Source organism: Psammomys obesus, unplaced genomic scaffold, assembly GCF_907164565.1.
Source record: "Psammomys obesus unplaced genomic scaffold, mPsaObe1.curated_primary_1811, whole genome shotgun sequence".
NCBI classification, from domain to species: domain Eukaryota; kingdom Metazoa; phylum Chordata; class Mammalia; order Rodentia; family Muridae; genus Psammomys; species Psammomys obesus.
The window spans coordinates 7,241,366-7,259,490 of NW_026586816.1; the positions used below are offsets into that span (position 1 = coordinate 7,241,366).

The 18,125-nt window shown below is 42.9% G+C and overlaps 1 protein-coding gene across 3 annotated transcripts in view; it reads left to right on the top strand.

Annotated features, from left to right (window-relative positions):
- Positions 1–18,125, top strand: part of Kif16b (kinesin family member 16B) — a 284,108-nt gene that overhangs the window by 231,108 nt on the left and 34,875 nt on the right. The window lies entirely within an intron of this gene.

The window sequence follows — 18,125 nt, forward strand, 5'->3', positions numbered from 1 at the left end:
GTGAGCTACTTCTTAACCAGGCAGGTAGACACAGACGCTGAGGGAGGACTGAATGCTGTGAAAAGCCATGGGTGGACCATGCCCGTCTAGAGCTGGGCACCCAAGTCAAGGAAAACAGCAGATACAAAGGCCCAGGAGTGGGAGCAAGTTGGCTATGACCCAAGAACAAGAGGCATATGATCAATGTCACATGTGGTCAGGGTGCGGACAAAGGTCAACAGCAGCGTGATCACTTAGGGTACTGGGCTGTGCTCTCAGTTTGCAGGGAGCCATGGGTAAGAGTGGCCCAGTGTCACTTTCTAAAGGTTGTTTTGACACACGTATGGAGAATGCATTGCTCGGATGGCAGAGAACTCCAATCCAGAATTAAATTTGCTAGATTAAATTTGAAGATGTTTTAAACACCCAGATGGAAATGTCAGGAAAGATGAAAGGTAAGTGTGTAGTTTGTACAGGAAGGTATATGAACTTCTAAAGTAAAAGCTGATGGTTAGATCAGCAGTACTGAGACCATTCCCTTTACTTCTGTTTGAACTGCTGGTTAAGATTGAGCATTCAAACCACTGTATTCCCAAACACAGCCTCAGGATTAAGATGGTTACCAAGAACAGAAATTGCTTTTCCATGTTGAGTTCAATGTTGTCACTTACAATTACTTTGTCCTGAGGTCAAAGTATGTTAATTATGAAGGAGGACCCTGAACCGCATGTGTGAATGCACTCTAAAGAGAAAGATGACGGTCAGGAGCAGTGGGCTGAGGCTAGCAGACATGGAGTGTGGGAAGGGAAGACTTGCTGTCACCACCATGGGTCTCAGCTGCCACCACTCCACATATGTAAACGCTAACCCTGTGGGCCTGGGGCAGAGCTTTGCAGCCACTTTTCCTCTGACTGCACTGAGCACCCACTGCCGCCACCGGCAGAGGAGAGTGATACCAGTGATGGCAATCACCTGCATCCTGGGGCACAGTTGGGGCGTCAAAGCCAAGGCAGGAAGCAGGGAGTTTAGCTTATGTCCTATTTTTCTTTTTGTTATTTGCTTGGCTTCTTTTCTTGGTGACATCTGTTTGTGTGTGATACGGTCTCACTATGTAGCGCCTGTGTCTTGTGGTGGTGGTGGTGGTGTGTGTGTAGCTCTGGTTGAGCTGGATCATCCTGCCTCCATCTCCCCAGTGCTCTGATGCCAGGCACACACCACTATCATTGTCTTCATCTCCTGTTTCTAAACTAACACTATTAAAATCTGGAACTGAAAAGATCACATCACACTTAAAATTCTTATAGTGCCTTATTCTAATTCTATATTATTTTTATCCCATCAAAGTAAAGCAACAGTTTCCATTTATAGTTTCAAGGCAGAGCTTTAGGATTGATATGACTGTCTACTCTTTACGCTCCAGTAAATTTAGGTTTCTTTTGTGTAGCTTGGCTTCATGTCACCTTACTCTTTAAGTGTCTATTGCTTCTCCAGATTAGTACTATTTGCTGAGTACTTGTCAAGTATTATTTCTGTCATTAGTCTTCCTGTTATATTCATCCCCTCTGTAACATTAATCTTATATTCTTGGTTGTGAGCCTAGCCTTTAACAGCTGAGCCATCTCTCCAGCCCTGTAACATTAATCTTAATCTCCTACCTCCAAATACTTTGGCCTGAAAACACCCTACTGAGCCCATGACTTAAACACAGCTTCTTCTGGGAAGCCACAGGATTGTTGTGCAAGGGCCTGGGAATTCTCTCTCATGGATACCTGTTGCATAGCTGTGTAGGAATGCACTTTGTTTACCCCAGTCCGTCACCACATTGCGCTCCTTTCTGTGGAGTTAGAAAAGGATTCTTGTCTTCCCTGGTGTTCAGTGATAGGAATGATATGCATGCCCTAAGTTTACTCATTACAAGGCACCAACTTTTTGATCGAGTTGGAAAAAAGTTGAAAAGCACAGTGGAATTCAAAATATACAGAATCTGTAATATGCTCGCTAAGATAATCTTTTGACACCTTAAAACTTCAGTTTTAGTTACAGCCTGTAATCTTTTGGAACTTTGTCTAAAATTACATCCTGTTCTTTCACATTCCCTTCTGGAGTATGTTCTCTAGGGGACCGAGTCTAAAATAGTTGAGTGTGACAGTTCCTTTTATGGAGAGTTTGATGATGTTGTGTCAGTGATCCTTTTTAGTTTCAAATAATAGATCCTAAGTCCATGCTTATGGGTTGAGGGAGGTATCTCAAAGTTTGTCTTGTTTATGGTAGAGGTGGGGGTTGCAGGGTCTTCCTGCCCTGGGTGGCATGGAATTTGCTATATAGACAAGGCTAGCCTCAAACTCATGAATGTCTACCTGTCTCTATCTTCCAAGTGCTGGGATTAAAGGAAAATAAACATACCCAGTCTCCTCTGAAGTTTGTCTTAATCTAAGTGTCGGAGGTATCTATTTGCAGTACCAATCTGGACCCCCTTGGAGCTCTCTGTAACTTTAGGCTCAACAGGCTCAGAGGCCACACAGAGCATCAAGGTGCTTTCCCGCCTCCTGCTGGCCACCAGGGCAGAAGCTGGGGGAGAGCCTCCAGTACTCTGCAGCAGCCAGTGCCCAAGGCTGTCTGGCAGCTGTTGCCGGGTAATGGCCTACACACTTGGCAGATGAGGACCCCTGGGCAGATGTGAGTGTCTCTGGCCTGGGATCCCAGGCTTCAGTGGAATCATTGCTTCCACAGGCAGAACTTCCATATCCCTACAAGATACATGAGGGAGGCTCACCTGGCATAGAGGAGACAGCTGTGGCTTCCCACTGGACAGCTGTTGTATCTCTTTCCAGACTACCTTACTGGGGGAATGTCATTTTTACTGGGGCAGTATTGCCTAGTAACAAAGTTGGCTTAGCAGCTTTTCAGATTTCTAGAATTCTGTAGGGCATAAGGCCAGTTTCCTGACTTTTTTTTTTTTTTTTTGCTATTGGCTCCTTCTCTGGAAATTCATGAATATATCTGCATGTCTTCTAATCTACTTGTAAAACTTTTCCTGTGGAGAAATTTCATAATTGCTCAGTTATCCTTAAACAGTTAACTTATGCAAATATAAAATCAAGGAAGACTATTCTGGACTCAGTAGGATGAGAATCCTGAAGACATCATATTTGGGAGAACATCTTTTTAACCATCATCCGTCTCCTCTCCCACCATACGCTATTCCAGTGATCTGTTATTTGTTAATGTTTAAGGCAAGCTGCGTGCTGACCTCCTGAGACCCCACAAGAGTCCATTGCACACATGTGGGTAGCCAGCCAATGACAGCAGTAAGGAGCTGTGGATCACTGGAGAGCTGGCAAGTTTCCATCAAAGCAGGAGGGGCCAGGGGCTCCTTTTTACAAACAACATAACCAAATTAAGTCACTCAGTTTTGTAAAGCAGTAAGAAATGGAGGGGTCAAGGGTATATAGACAGAAAACAAAACTTTAGGCTTTTTCTTATAGGACAGTGACAATACAAATTTTCTGAAGGGGGAAAAGAGAAAGCTAAGTTCTTTCACCTATCATCTATCTATCTATCTATCTATCTATCTATCTATCTATCTATCCATCCATCTATATCTATCTATCTATCTATCTATCCTTCCTTCCTTCCTTCCATCTGTCCGTCCGTCATCCATCCATCTATCCATCCATCTATCTATCTATCTATCTATCTATCTATCTATCTATCTATCTATCTAATCTGTCTGTCTGTCTGTCTTAGGTTTTTTGGGATATTTTTTCTTTGTAGCCCTGGCTGTTCTGGAACTCATTCTGTAGATTAGGCTGGCCTCAAACTCACAAAGATCCACTTGCCTCTGCCTCACTAGTGCTGGGGTTAAAGACCCCACCACATGCAGCTTCTTACCTTCTTTATTACCAAAGAGCAGTATATGGTCATAGGACACATACTCCTCACTGAAGATGCTGAATTATTTGGGGACTGTGAAATTGCCATTCTGTTTTTATTTATGCATTTTTTAAACATTAGCAGTTTCTTTCTTCTCTGATTCCCCTGTTGACTTTGTATGGAATCTTAATCAAATTAATCCTATGTTTTCAGATTCCACATGTATAAAATGATAGTGACACGGCTAGTCTGTAAAAGATCTCAGCAGCCTCCCATAGACTTCAGGCAGCTCTGAAGGATGATGTAGCATCCACCGGGTTATGTGGCTTTCAAATTTCACATACAGATCATTTCCACAGTGCTCTTTCAAGTGTCTTTCAAGTGTCAGCCAGGTTGTGACCTCAGGAACAAAGCTCCCTTTACGTGTTGTCTCTTGCTCCTCTGAGAAGGAGGTGGCATCACTCTTTATGTCTAGACTCTAGGATGCACAGTGATGGGTCCTGATGCAGTCTGAGTCCAAGCACCGTGTTCAACAAGAAGCCAGAAGGAAAAAGACAAAGGTTTAAAGGTATACCACTTTTCAGCCACTGAAATGAATAGCAAAGGCCTAGTATGGCCCACTCCTGGCTTTGTGAGCTTTCCTGGGCTCTGATCTGTTTCATGAACAGTTTTCTGTAGGCCAGAAATCCATAATCCCAAGGGTCGTGCAGAACTGCTGCTTATAGCAGGTTCAAAGGTGATGGCCACTGCCCAGCCTTCTAAAGGGCTTTGTCTACTTACCAATAGCTCTCTCTTCTGAGTGCCCAGCCTTCTGGGAACTCCCTCAGACTGAACATTTGTGCCCTCCAACATTTGTGTATGAAATTCATGCCACATTTATTGGTATTATAGTAGGACCTATGGGGGTTGAGTAGGTCATGGAGGTGAGATCCGACTGAAAGTTAGTGATCACTCAATCCCAGAGGGATCTGATGCCCTCTTTTTGCCTCCATGGGCATTAGGCATGCACTTGGTACACAGACATATGCATAGGCAAAATACCCATATACAAAAAGTAAATAAAAGTATACACACACACATACACACACACACACACACACACACACACACACATATACACACACAAGCAAAGCAAGTACTAAGGGAATTGCTCATGTCCATGGCTGGTCAAAATAAGTTACATTTAATAGGCCAGGCTGCCTGTCTATGCTATAACTAACTCATCACTTGAAGATCAGTGATTCACAGAAGTTCTGGAGTGTCAAACTCAATCCTTCTCTATCACATACATCCCTAAAGGAGATCCTTTCTTCTTACAAAGCTGAGTGAGAAAAAAATAGTTTTAGAACCTTCAAATAAAACTAGTAGGTTACTATGTTAGAGAAATTGCTTTGTGTCCCATCTGCTATTCACTGGGTACCCAGTGAGTAGCAGTAGGAGGGAAGAAAACAGTTGACAAGAGGTTATTTAATTTGTATGTGGGATTTCAGTTTGTGCTTATAGAACCATTTCTCATCTTTATTTTCCAAGTGATTTTCCCAAAGCAGCACCAAATAACGATGAGAAAAGAACTAGATATTGGCTTCATATTTGTGTTGGAGAGCTACCTACCATCCATCACTGCAGTAGATTCTAAATAGGTTTATATCCAACATTCCAAATTTAATATAAAAACTTGCAGGTATACTCACTTCCCAAATTATAATGCTACCAACTGTAGTCAAAGGAACATCCAGTAAGCTTTCCGTAAATGCAGTTTTACAAAACTCTCGGCCTCTTTGAATTTTTAAAAAGCAAATAAGTACATGGACAAAAATAGAAACCTTCTGACCTGGAATGTTATCATCCAAGGCCCAGGTAACCCAGAGCATAGTGCACCACACCATTCTCTCCGCTTAGTGGATGGATGGTGTTAAAGTCACCACTTTCAGGGGTGAATAGAGAAACGAAGACCAAATCCACATTACCTGGAAGGTTTTCCCGAAATATATGGAAAGACACTATAGACGAGGACCCCCGGATTTGCAAACTTTATGTGGGTCCAGGGGTATGTAGGGATGCAGCAGCCCTGGATGGTGCTCACTAATTGAGATTCTGCCTGGTTTTTCCCTTCATCCATCTTGGCAGCACTTGTTGATTTTCTATTCTATAGGTCGCTAATGTTAACCACTGATATCCTGTGAGAAACAGTCCTGAATCACCTCAGCATTATAACAAAGACAGACCAAGGCATGAGCAGTGAAGAACTCTGAGTCACAAGAGATAGGGGCTGGTGTCCTGTAGCAAGGGAAGGTAGGTAGGTGCTAGCTTGAAACTATTTGCAGATTATAAAATCTACAGTTTAAAGCCCTTGGTGACTGAGTAGCTCATCTTTTCATTTTGGAAATAAGAAATCAAAGACCCAGAGATAAATCTGTTAGAAGCCGTAGGAAGGGCTTGAAGTGAACATGGTTCCTGTCTGCTGACTGCTGGCTCCATGCTCTTTGTGATCCTCCCCCTTAGTGACTGTTCTGCTAAAGAAGAGAACCAAATGTCACTCCATCCATTCTCTTTAAAAAAGAAGTAAAAGTTGTCTCATAGCAAGTCTCCACAGACACTAACTTAGATAACCAGAAACGCTGCCCTTCTGTTGAATATCATTACAGTGTCAAGTTCTGGCCTGTTTCAATCCCAGAAAGAGACAGTTATAGCAAGAGGTGGAATATACAAGCGTTGAAGTTAATTCAACTTATTGTTTATTCTGGAAAACACGATATTTAATATTCACAGATCTGACTGTATTTCTTACTTTCAAAAATTATTGCAACCTATGTGAATGTTATCAGATCTGTCTTCACTGGTTCACGCCTGAGAGAAATTGACACTAGCATTGGGAAGAGTGAGACTGTGTGTGGGAAATTAATCTGTATACCAAATATAGCTAGAAGTCATGCAGCCCTATCTACATTTCCAAGCCCTGTTTTACACCAGAAAAGAAAACATCTCAGGGAGAAGAGAAGTGCAGTTGTGGCTAGTGATTACCCTGCGTGGAGTTGTTGACCCACTCACAGGGCCTGGCCACCTCCTCCTTCAGCACAGGCTTCTCGAGGCTCTGAGTTGGACAGGGCATGGTGAGGTGCTCATAACTCTTATGCGTAGTGGGTACCAGCCACCCCATCAGAGCTCTGCAGGTGGCTTGGTGCTCCTGAAGGGCCTCTGCTTCATGCCACTAACAAATCAAGCTTGGGAGAGAATTGCTTACTTGTTTTGTGAGTGTATTTCTCAGTGACAGCTGCTCCTATAAGGCCTTGGGAGCCGCTATTAATTTTAAGTAGTCAAAAATGCTGTGAGAATTATGGCAACCTTTTGATGAGTTTTCTTTATTTGCATTTCTCAAAAGCTGGGGCAGCTGAAATTTACAGCCATACGCCTGCAGGATGCAGCTGCTTCAAAAGCTGCCAGTTATATGTAGGTAGGTCTCCTTGCAAATGGCAGGCTGGAGTTCCCTTCACCAACAAAAGGGCCACATTCCATGTTCCCATCCAGTCTTTAAAACTTGAGTGCCAGGTGGGTAGCCAAGTGTCCCCAGCCAGCAGATGAGGACGGGCGACACACAGCGTTGGTTCAGATGTCCCATGTTTGTGTGAGTAACGCTCTTAGTTTCCCTTCGGTGATTCAGGCTTATCCGCTTTGTGATTAAAAATCACGAAACATCAGCAGCTCTTTTCCTTACTTACTTTCTACACTTTAAGGCTGCCGTTATTTCTGTCTAAAGCAATCATGGTGGTACTCATCAAGCCCTGCCCTGTCTGTTGCCTCCAAGGCTGCCTGATTCCCAACCTGAAAAGTGGGCTTGGCCAAGAGGGAAGCTGCCTGCCCTGTCTTATCATGATATATAAACATTGATGTCAGGGTCTGAGCTTGATGACTCTGAAGAAAACTAGGCTCGGCATGTTCACTGGGAATCAGAAAGAGAAAAGTTAAAGCCAGCACATAAATGAAATTTTTACTCTGACCAGGAAGAAATCACTGTATAACAGTGCTGGCCTTATTTCTAGTATGCATACATATGCATATAGGGATACCTACTTGATAGATGGATAAATAGATACTTAATGGTTTTCGTCTTCCAAACTGGAGTTACATACTACATAAAATGCATATGATAGCTCTGGGTGCCTGTTAATAATTTTACTCTGTGACCATTCTTCATACAACTCTGTTTTTAACCTGACACAGTCATGTTGGTTGGCCATTCAGAAAAAAAGCTGATTACTTGCTTTGGGGATCTTTCGTGCACTAAAGAAAAAGACAAATTCCATGGGAAATCGGTAGGTTTGGTTTCATTTTTCTCATTTTCTACCTTTTGTCTCTAGAATGTTGTATTTACTGAACTGCAGAGAAAGTTTGTTGTTAATGTTTCTCTTAGACAAAAAAAAAAGTGCTATTTTAATCCTCATCTGTTTGTTTCCAGTGTTTTGCTCTGCATAATCAGATTTCATAATTATGCAAAATAGGCCATAGAGCTGTTGTTAAATTTTCTTCCAGCACTCTCTAGGCCTATCATATCTCCCACAAACACCCAATTTATTTGACCCCAGTCATCATTTTTAACTTTAATATACAGTTTTCCCAGAAGAGCTCAAATGCCTTCGCATCATTTCCCACTCCTGCTTGGAGGGTAATGGCTATAGCAGGAAAAAATGCTATTTTGAGAGTTTTCTCATGAATACCGAGTCCCCATTTGTGCCTGTCCTTTTTCTGTCCAATAACCTCTTGAAAACTAACACATTCCATTATTATATTGGGCTTCGTTCTCCTTCATATCTAAGCCTCACTTCAAATGAGAATGCTGTGAAGGTTTTAAAGGAAGGAAAATGCACTTCTCAAGAGCAATACAGTGTAGCCAAGATAATGGGTAAACCCTCTCCACGTGTCTGAAGTGCTGCTTGTAGCTTGCTGTGGAGAGATTTTAATCACCAGCACCTGAGTTCCAAGGTTTCAACCCGGAGGAAACGTAAACATCTCTGCTCAGTGCCTTCACTGAACAGATGATGAAACCAGGAACCACTATGTTCTGCAAGTTATTGTCCATTATACAGTGTGTGACTTGCTGAGCTGATGTTTGCAATCCAGTCACCCCAAATCACAGGTGATTAAAAGAAAAAGACATACGGTATTCATTTAACCATTCCATTAAACTCAGAAAAAGAATAATCATTTTTATTGTTTCTGTAAAATGATACATGATACAAAAAATAGAAGAGAGCGGCAAGTTACCCAGTTGTTTAAATCTAACGAACATTCCTGCCTAATGACAGTTGTTTAATTACTGAAATGTGTAGGTAAAGATACAGGGATGGGTACATACTCTGACATATAAAGGAAAAAAATAGAGCAAAAGAATGAACATTGTATTCATTCGAGATACGGTGTTTTAAGTACACTCATTCAGTTGTATTTTATGTAGCATTTAACAGAAATAAAAGAAAACAAGGCAAAATTAAAGAAATTGCTGAACTTCAAAGCATCTCTACCATGAGATATAAATCTTCTAAAACTGATTTGAGTTCAAGAAAGGCGATTACATTAGTGTTAAAGACACTAGCTGTTATATCTATTGACTGTCCTAAAATAAGTAGGATTCATTTACTCCCACCTGTGAGGTTTTAAGGTTATTATTTCTAGATTGTCCGGATATGTAATATTTGCATATCTTTTGCTATGAACCTTTGGTCAGTCATATGTGTGAGTTTTAATAGAGCTGAATGTTCTTTATCCTGGTCTCTGCTTCTGAGATCTTCTTAGGCTGTTTCTTGGCTGGCTATTGTGGTCATCAAGTTACACCTTGAGGTCTTTTACCTGCCTTGTTGCCTGTTTGAAAATACTTTCTGCCTCCTGCCACATGGCTGGTACTGTGTCCCCCTCCCCTTGACAGTGAAAAGCTAGTTGAGATCCTAGAACTTAAATTCACTGACCCCTAACCCTGCTCAGACCTTCTGCCGATCCTACAAGGCTGGGTTGAACCCACAGCAGCTTCTGTCATAGAATTGGCCTTCTGTCATAGGCCCCAGCGTCTATCTTTCCAATTTGGGGACAGTGACATGACCTATGACTTTACTTCTTTGCTGGATCTAAGACGACTTGTTGACTTCCTGGTTTAGGGTTTTTCCTGTGTGGATGTAGGAGCTCCAGTGTCTCCTCTTCCCCCTGTCCTCGTTAGGATAGCACAGCCAGCGCTACCAGCCAGCCTGGCAGTGCTGCTGTTGGCAGGAACTGCGCAGTGCTCTTCCTCGCTAGGACCCCATCTAAGATGCTATGCTTTATTTGGTCCTTGTTTCCCTCAGCATCTCCTGGGTTTGACAGTTTGAGTCCTTGCCTTTGCATTAATGGCTTCCACACTGGCCAGGAATTTTACAAAATGTTCTCAGTTGAGATCTTGGTCGTGGTTTCTGGTGATTGGTGGAGAGTTATAGGTTGGGAGAGGCAGCTGGCAGGACTGACGTCTCAGAGCATCACTTCTTGTCAGTATGAGCCATCACCCGTTGACACTGACCTGGTGACCTGGTGACCTGGTGAGGCTTCTCCACTGTAAAGTTTCCTGCCCTCCAGGCCTGCCCACACGCCTGTCGACACTGTACTTCTTGGGTCAGGTCACCCTGCAGTCAGTGTAGGACCCAGGACCCGTGAGAGAGACCGCACTTCTCCCAGGATCCAGCTTCTTCATAGATCATGGAGAACTCGGCATAAAAACTTAGCTCTCTGCTCTGCTCTTCTGATTTATTTAATCAATTAATCATTATACCTTTGGTTCTAGACCCAGAACTGTTATTTTCCTTATTTTGTACTTTAGCTGCCTTTAGCTGTGGCCATTAAGAGACTTTAGGGTGATAGCCGTGTTCTCCAAAATGACCATGCTGTAGTTTTGAGTTCTTCAAACTCACTTTGTTTCTTCTCTGATCCAGACCTAGAACAAGCTACTTCCCCAGGGATGGCTTGCTTTTTTCTTCCTCTGTTCCTCAGCCTGTACACTATATGCGTCTTGGGGCTTTTTTTTTTTTAATGGATGATTTGTGAGGCACATATGTGACTGAATAATCATTTGTCTGAGTTCTCCCAGTCATTCAGCCATTCATGTTGTCATGTGTTCATCATCTGACATTAAGTTTTATCCAACATCTCCCAACGCCATGACCTTAGATTCGTGGAAAAGTGCCATTATACAGAGGTACAAGAGAGGAGGAAAGTCATAGGTGAAGGTTTGCCCAGATTAGCTTAGCGTTCCTCTGAAAATGTTTCCGTCCTCTCTCTCTCTCCTTCCCTTCCTCCTTGACTGCACTTGAGTGCTCCACAGGGCACTCCTTACCTGTCCGTGTACAGAGACACATAATCTTTTATCTTAGTGTGGCAGGAGTGCCTGGCAGTATAGATGAGTGAGCTCATGGGTGGTCTGCGATATCAAAAGGCAGGAGGTGAGGTACAAGGAACCTGTTTCTGGTGACCTGGTTTCTGGTGAGCTCTTCTATACCCTGCCCCTCCGAAGGGCTCTGAAGCAGAGTGCTGTCTCCTGCTGGCTTGAGCTGTGGCAGTTCTCTGTTTTACAGAGTTTTGCTTCTCGATCCTTGTTGTTTGTGGCACTTTTGGAGGCATTAGGAAGGGCACATAAAGCCATGTGACCTCATCTTTAGCCAGTGTTATTGTGTTCACTTTTGTGCTTTGTCCAGTTGTCCGTGGTGCCGTTGTGTTTTCAGCATGCGACTCTTGGGAAATGCCACGCTTGTTCTTCATGAAACCATACAGGAAGAAAGAGGAGTCTCCCTCTTGCTACTAAATGCCAAATATCTCCAACATTTTATATATATCAGCAATATTTACCCAAATCCCCATAACACTCAGTTGTTGTAAGAACTATAGAACCTCAGGGACATTCATTTTTTGAAATATAGGGCACTGTGGTTCTTTTGTCATGGGTTACAAAGGGAAGCAAAGTGGAGCCTGTACACCTGCCATTTACTTCTGACAGGCTTTCTCATGAAAATCAAATCTAGACTGTCTGCTAAGTTAAAGCAGTGAGGTACTGGAAACCATAATGTGAAGATACAGAGTGCTAGAGAGGCATTGAGAAGGTCCAAGGGATAAGACTGTAATTGGATTAGAATTTTCTTTTAGCTTGAGGAACCAGAACAAGGAAGAAAGTTCAGTGTTATGGGTCTTGAGTCGAGACCGGGTGGATCACCGGTGCAATCACACAAAAACATCTATGCATTCCTAGTTTGACATCAGTCAACACCAGCCCCCTCTCCTGATTTGGAGTGGAAGGGGACTATTTATTTGAGTCAGAGGGCCAATTCAAGTATGGAAACTGGGTTTAGGAATGTGACTATAAAATGATGTGACGCTTGGGGAATGGTTCCATGCATAAAGTGCTTCAGCAATCATGGTGACCTGCGTACAGATCTCATGCCCATGTTAAAAATCCAGACTTAGCAGCCATTATCTATAACCTCATCTTGGAGATGGGAGTGACTAAAGGATCCCCAGGGCTGGCCTGCCAGGAGCAGAGCTGAATCAGCGAGCTCCAAACTCAGTGAGAGGTCCTTCCTGTCTCGATGCTAAGATAGAGTGAGTGAGGAAAGCTCCGAGTGTCAGCCTCTGGCCTCCATATATATCCATACACATGTGCACGTGTACCCTCCACATGAACTCACATGGAGATGTTCTGTCACCAACCACAGTAGTCCCTGTTACTCATAGAGGGCATGAACCCCTTTCCCCCTCCACCAGATACAAACTCTGTGCATGTTATGGGCTGTGCAAACATACCTGTGGTAAAGTTTAGTTTATTCCGTGACAAATGTGACAAGAATGTGCTCATACACTCCCCACAGTTACCGCCACCCGCCACCTGGCCTTTATCTCACATTTCAAAGGCTGCTCTGTAGAGTTGCTCAGCCTCTGCATGCAGTTTTTATTTTCCTTCCCACTTTAAGCAAGGGCCTTCACTTTTCCATTAAAAAGCATTCTTGTAGCTATTTGGTATATTAAGATTGTCAGCATCACTGCTCTTCAATGTTTCCTTGAATGTAAGCACAGTTCGGTTGCACATAGCTGCTGTGTGCCTGACAGAAGGGTAGCTTACCCAGGGTGGATACACTGGACAAAGGAAAGCTTTGCTGTGTGCTTAAGACAGAGTGAGAAGTTGTGGAAAGATAAGTGAAACTATGAAAAGTCATGCCACAGTATCCGTTGTTCCTCCTCTTGCTCCCGGGCTAGCTATCCCAACCCCTCTTCAGCTTTATTTTTCCTTTTTATTTTTCATTTGTTTATTTATTAATCTCTTTAGAGCCTGAACCCAGCCCCCTCCCTCCTCTCCTCCCAGTCCCATGCTCACAGCCTCCTACCCCCATTCTCCCCTCCTTCTTCTCAGAGAAAGGGGAGGCAATGGGTGTCAACCCACTCTGGCACCTCAAGTTGCAGCAGGACTAAGTGCATCCTTTCCTACAGGGGCCTGACAAGGCAGCCCAGCTACCTACTCAGCTGCTTTAATTTTAAATTTCCTTTAAAGATGATTAAAGCGTTCTCTGTCTGGGTCTCTCTCTCTCTCTCTCTCTCTCTGTGTGTGTGTGTGTGTGTGTGTGTGTGTGTGTGTGTTCCTCAATCCTGGAAAAAATATATTTCTTTGGAATTAATTGGTTGAGATAAAACAAATTATAATTCATCAATTGAGGCTATTTTCACTTAGATAATCTGACTAGTGCCAACTAGGAGACCCCAGCAGTCACGTTAGAGAGTATGCATTTTACTCAGGGTGTAACTACTATCAAATATTCTTTAAGTAACAAAGAAAGTATGAAAGTAACTTTCATCTATTCAACTGAACTAACACATAGCCAGCCCACATGCCCCTGTAAAGGGTCTCTCAAAGGGAAGAGCTATGGCAATCTCCTCTTTGCCAGAAGGAAGAGGCTCCTTAATGCTGTTCCTTAACTCTTGGTTAGAGAGCTTTGCAAATATAAACATAATTTCCCAATGGGGACATTTTCTTGTGTATTTGACATTGTGTCCTTGACTTTCAGTATTGGTTTGTTTGGGTCTTAGCCCTGGCACTAGGATTTAGAAACAGCAGCTTTAGTTTCTACAATAAACTCCCACTGTACCTTCCTTCCTTGCTGTTCTAGTTTGCTTCTCTGTTGTTGTGATGAAACACTCTGACCAAAAGCAGCTTAGGGGAGAAGGGTTTATTCCAGCTTACACTTCTGGGTCACAGTTCAGCACTGAAGGAAATCAAAACCGGAACTGAAGCAGAAACAAGGGAGGAATGCCATTTACCTGCACATCTCTGACTTATGCTCAGGTGCTTCCCTATACAACCCCAGTGGGCTTGCTTAGAGGCGGCGTTGCCCACAGTGATCTGGGCCCTTCTGCATCAATTAACAATCAAGACAGTCCTTCACAGACATGGTTGAGCAATCCTCAGCTGAGATCCCCTCCTCAGATGACTCTAGGTTGTGTCGAGTTTACAGCAGAAGCTAACCAAGATGTTCTCCTTAACTGTGTATCAGAATACCCATCTTTACGTAGACAGTGCATGTTGTTAGGGGTGTGACAAGGGCATGTGCCCTGGGCCCTCCCTCCCATGATTCCCCACTGTCTTATGAGCCATTGTCCTGTTCCTTTGTTGAGGTATGTGTCTCATCCAGGTTTTGTTGACAGCTCTCATTGGAACTGGGGAACTCGGGGTAGCTGCCAGCAGGGTACTGCTTCTGTTTTATTACATGTATGGAGGAGCTACTCATGTTCATCCTTATCTTAGATCACCAACGGTTTCATAGCACCATCTTCTACACTCCACAAACCCATTCACAAAATTGTATTGGAAAACCTGGAATCAGTTCTTACTGATGTCTGTCTTGACTTTTTCATCATAGTCACTGAGCCTTTCATTATTCTCTAAATAAGGCTTTGCTTTATGATTGTTGCTTTATGATTATATGCCCAGAAATCACTGGAAGTTAGCATTGTCTTTTCTTTCTAAAATCTGAGTGAGAATTTTGCCTGTAAATTATACAGAGTTGTTTCAAGAGGCTAGATGTTAGCAGCACAAATACTGGGCTCCGTCTGGGGAAGGTGTCCCGCTGAGAAAACTTGGGTGTCGCTGTGGGCCTAGTCTGGCTGCCTGCAGCCCTCTCAGAGGGCCATTTCTGTCTGAGGGTGTAAGATGACCATAAATAATTTTCCCTGGCCGAAAACCACATCTCCTCGTAAGAAAATGGCAAAAGCAGCTGTGAAAGCATGCTTGCCGAAAGATGCTTGCTCTCTGCTTCACTGCACCAGGGGAACACATCTGTGTAAGATAAAGTTGAGGTTGGATGGTCTTAGAAGACTCTTGTGGGTCATCTCTTCCCAGCCGCAACATGGAGGACGCATGTGTGGGTCAACAAAGTCAGATTATAAATAAATAAACTTTACTCCATGAAGCCACAAATCTCGCAGGGAGAGGGCCCAAAGGCATGGTAGGTATGCTGTCTGCTTGTGTCATGAATTACCAGCCCTCAAACAACTAATAGGTCATGTGGCTACATTCCATTCAGCAGTCTTGCTAAAGCTTCACAGAAGCCTGTCAAGTCCATATCATTGTCTGTACTATTTTCCAACAGAGGATTTTTAGGTGGAGAGAAATCTAACTAATTAGCTAGTTAAAAGGCAACCAGATTCAAACTGAATCTTTCTCATATTAGTGCCTCTGGCCTTTCACTGCTTTGAGCCAGTTTCAACGTTGAATGACAGAAACAAAATCGGAGTATTTGTGGGAAAGGGGAAACAAATGAGATCCTTCCTCTAGTGCTGAGCTTCCAACGCAGGAACTCTCTGCCATGGCACACAGCGCATGGGACATGGAACTCTCCACCCTCCTGACAGTTAACTTTGAAGGGGGACTATAAAGCCACCAGTGGCACCATTATTAAAGTGAAGAAGGAATTTCTAAAGAAAAGATAGTGTCTTTATTCTAAAAGGGCAAAATGTGTGAGTGATTTCAGGGTTGACCTCTTGTTTTTGAATAACCGATTTGGGGACTACCCCTTGAGCAAAACTTTTCTCCCACTCTCAGCACTCCTTAGTGGTCAGTAGTTCCTCGTTTAGAGCTGAGGTCTCATAAGCTTTCCCCTTCACGTTAGTAGGCCTATGGTGGCGCCTTGCTCACGCCTTGCTTAGGCAGCCACATTGATGAGACTTCGTGGGCATGGCATCTCTGATATTTCTAGAAGATGAAATGTCACAGCAAATTTCCTGTCCCTCTGGCTCTCACAGTCTTTGCAGTTCCTTTCCAAATATGGTTCCCAAACCTTAGGTACAGGAGCTGTGTTATAGACATACATGCACATGCAGAAGAGTACACACATAACAACAGTTAAAGAAATAGTGGCTGTGAACGCTATAGAGAGCACAGGAGAGGATGGTGCATGGCAAGGGCCAAGGTGAAGAAAGGAGAAGGAGGAATGGTATATTTTAATTTCAAAAATGTTTAAAAGGTAAAATAGTCGAATGGCCACTTCTTAAAATAACCAAGAGGTTCAGTAAAACGGTGTTCAACATCATTAGATACCAGACAAATGCAAACCTGATGCACAACAGAAATGACTACTTACCTACCTACCGGAACTGCTAATACCGAACTCCACCCAGGATCAAGTGTTGGTGGAGACCTGACACAGCTGAGCCTCAGTGAGAGGGTCAGTTACCACAACCACGTGCAGAACCTGTCCAGTAGGTGTTTTAGATAAAGCTGAACACATAGCATACCACATGACCCAACATTTCTACTGTTAACAGTATGACCAACGAAAGACCATGAGTCCATAGGTATGCCTAGCATAGTTCCCAAAACCTCCAAACAAGAAACTAGCAAAGAGCTTATCACTGCAACAGAGAAAAATAACAACAAAAAATTTAAGTGAACAAGTTTTAGAAAATCCACAAAGCAAGATTCTGTACAGCAGTGAGATGTGCAAACCAACCTACATGCAACTATGGATGGATCTTCCAAGCCCAGTGCTCAACACAATGTAGACTCGAAAACTGAAACAAAACCTTCTTCGTATTCTGCCGTTTGCATTAAGTTCATAAATGGAAAGAACACTGCCTAGAGTTGCAGGCCTCTAGTTCCAGCTATTCAGAGGGATGAAGCCGGAGGATTACAAGTTCAACACTAGCCTCCAGAACTTAATGAGTTCCAGTCACAAAATTTTAAAGGTAAAAATGGGATTGAGTATACAGCTCAGTGGTAGAGCCTTGCATGTGATCCAATGTCAGTACTGCCCATACAAAATGAAAAACAGAACCAAAGTTTGGTATTCAAAGTTCATTTGGGCTACTGCTAGCTCTGTCAGGTGTGAAGTACGAACTGGAAAGAGCACTTCTGGAGACAGTGATGGTCATGTCTAGACTTAGGTGCTGGCTGCCATGTGCCCAGCGGTTGAATATTACTCAAGTTTTTCTTGTATACATTATACTTTTTGGGATTTCTAGTATATCTTATGGTGTTTTTAGCATCTTAAATATACAGAATCTAGTTTCTAATATTTTTAAACTTCAGCTGTGGCAATATAAATTCAAATCACCTTAGTGATTTGCAGAGGTATAAATTGGAGTTCCCTGGCCTATTGTGCTCTACTTTGTAGAAGAAGCACTCATTTTTTTTCTTAATAATGCTTCATCGACTTCAATTTGTCCACCAAAGGTGAGAAATAGGAAACAGTGAGTTCTACCCACAGCAGCAATCAGTGCATTTTGCCAGTGCTAGCCTGGCTCGTCAGGGTCTCACCGGATTACACGGTCCTTTCTAGCCTAGCATATAATAAAATTTACCTTTTTTTTCTGGTCTGTATGCCTTCAAGAACAAGAACATTACAGAAGATGAGTACAAGCTTTTGAGATGCGGCTAATTTGGAGAACTAATTCCAAGCCTTCATTTTGTAGAAAATGTGATGGATTTAATGAGAAGGCCCCTTCCCTGTGTAATCTTCACCTACACTGACCTAAAAGAAGGCAGTGTGGACTTTTTAGAGGACCTTAGTAATTGCTGAGAAATACTTTACAAAATGGCCAGGGAGTTTGTAGGTGGAGTTTTCAAATTCTCATCTCCACGGAGAAATACTAATTGTCTGGGCTACAATGCAAGTTCAAAATAAAATAAAAATCAAAAATAGTATGAGGGCTTCTGACAGCAATTCCTACACACAGGAGGCTATGTCAGGAGGGATGCTGGAGATCAAGAGCAGCATTTACTGTATAAG